Source organism: Anomaloglossus baeobatrachus, chromosome 5 (assembly GCF_048569485.1).
Source record: "Anomaloglossus baeobatrachus isolate aAnoBae1 chromosome 5, aAnoBae1.hap1, whole genome shotgun sequence".
Lineage (NCBI taxonomy): Eukaryota > Metazoa > Chordata > Amphibia > Anura > Aromobatidae > Anomaloglossus > Anomaloglossus baeobatrachus.
Window position 1 is genome coordinate 395508802 of NC_134357.1, and position 2487 is coordinate 395511288.

Consider the following 2487-nt stretch of genomic DNA (forward strand, 5'->3'; position numbering starts at 1 on the left):
AATGATGCTTTGGGCCAACTCTCCCATACCCAATAACTCGTGTTCTGTAAGATAAAGCCATCAATGTTGGCCAGCACTTACCTCCGTGAGAACAATGAAATCAATAGTCCGAAATCAAACATATATACAATGGACATTTCCCCCAGCAGTTGGTCGATGCCTTCATACACACTAGACTGTTAATCGAAACTGTCGATATCGGAGGGTTCGGCCAACATTAGTCTAATGTATATAGACGTCATAAGAGAATGAGGTGGAAAAAAAGTTATGGTACTGAGAAAAGGTCATGATGCCCTGAGAACTAGAGTGCAGTGTGTGATAGAGGGGGGCGAAAAGAGGAATTGCATCTCTCCAAGGATTTTGAGGGTCAAGTGGACTCCTTATTTCATAGAATCATAGAATGGTAGCGTTGAAAGGGACCTCAAGGGCCATCGGGTCCAACCCCCTGCACATGCAGGCTTTCCTAAATCATCCCAGCTATATGTTTATCCAGCTTCTGTTTGAGGATTTCCATTGATGGAGAGCTCATGATTTCCATTGATGGTAGCCTGTTCCACTCCCTGACTGCCCTCACTGTCAGAAAGTTTTCCTAATGTCTAATCTAAATCTCCTTCAAGTTTCCTCCCATTGCTTCTTGTACTTCCTTGTGCTAATGAAATAGGGTAATTCCCTGTGCACTGTGACTACCTTTCAGATATTTGTAGACCGCTATTACGTCTCCTCTCAGCCTTCTCTGTTTCAAACTAAACATGCCTAGTTCTTTTAGCCATTTGTTATTTATCAAGGACATGCAACATTTCAGTACACGTTTCACGTTCTCTAGCAAAGTTTGACTGTGTGTAGTCCAATATTTTAAGCCCAAATGACAATGCCTAATCATGTATGCAAATAACCATGCAATACATGTTCCTAAAACAACATAATGAAAAGAAATAATCATAGATGAAATTGATCCTATTATTCACATCCCCCATGCACATAGATAAATATAGTCAGTATTGTTCATGTCACTACAAACCTGGCATCAAACCTGCTGTAATATGCATGTGTGAAATGGCTCGTAATTATCGCCTATCCCCCAGTGCACAGTAACATCCAGACCGTGGTACAACACAAGTCCATGTGGAAAAAGACCAGCGGTCACGTGGCCATCAGCCTAGGATTGGGCAACTCATGGTCAGGGCAATGTTGCTTTTCCATGTACATTTACACCCGGTAATTATTGGGATGGATTTGCTATGGGTTGATCTTGTGGGACTTCAGTACTAGAGTTTTTTCGATCTGCTATCAGTAATGGTGTTGGATTGAGAGAAGCAGTTGCCCCATCTAAAATGGATAATGCATTATCGATGAGTGAAAGAATGATTGATCTAGAGCTGTGATCAAGGCCTCCTTCACCCATCTGTGTTTAAACACGTACATGAAAAAATGGCACTGGTATAATCAGTGTACAGTTAGATTTTTCAGGTTTCCCATGAGTGTTTTACACGGATGGATAAATATATAAATTACAAAGCTTCTCCTATACTTTGCATTAGGGTATGGTTCAACTTGTGTATGACTCATGCGAGTCTCGCATCGGTATCACCCGGCATGGCTGCACACTCTCCTTACACAAGCGCCTCAGCTGCATGGAAATACATGCAGCCGACCCACTCCTGACAGGAGAGTGTGTGGCGGGTGATACCGATGCAAGACTCGCACAAGTCATACACAAGTGAAACCATACCGCATGGCTAAGGACACACGGCGAGCAAAAAAGGAGCGAGTAGAATGCAATAAAAAAAAAAATCGCATTCCACTCGGAGCAATGTTACTCTATGGGCCCGCTTCCATGAGGCATTTTTTTTTCTCATCCCTAATTGGACTGAGAAAACAATCGCATAATGCTGCAGGTAGAACCAGATTTGTTTTCTCTCGCACCCATACAAGTCTATGGGTGCGAGAGAAACATCGCATTGTACTCTCATTACACCGGAGTGTAGTGCAATACACGCATCAGGTAACAATGGAGACATTAGTCCCTCCCCAGCTGTGCTGCGATCACAGGACACTGATTACACTCCAGCAGAGAGGGAACCGAGTATCATGCGTTTGCACTCGCAGTAGTGCTCGAGTGGCGCCCGCCTTATACATGTACAGCACACATATCTCATCCTTGTGCTGTACATGGTTTTCATACTTTTGTTTTCCTTTGTCATCCATGCTGCTGGAAAAAAACAGACATATCTCTGTGTGCTCTAAACGTACACAGTGTAAAAATGGGTATAATAGATGTGAATATCTGTGAAAAAAAATACCTCACATATTGAAAACACAGATGTATGAAGGATGCCTAAAGAGGTTTTCTCATTTTTTTGTATTATTAAATTATTATTATTATTATTATTATTATTAATAACCAGCTCAACACTGGGCAATTTACCCTTGTTCCTGACTAGGCACTTTTTTTTTGGGGGGGGGGGGGTGTTTGTGCAAAAATGTCAT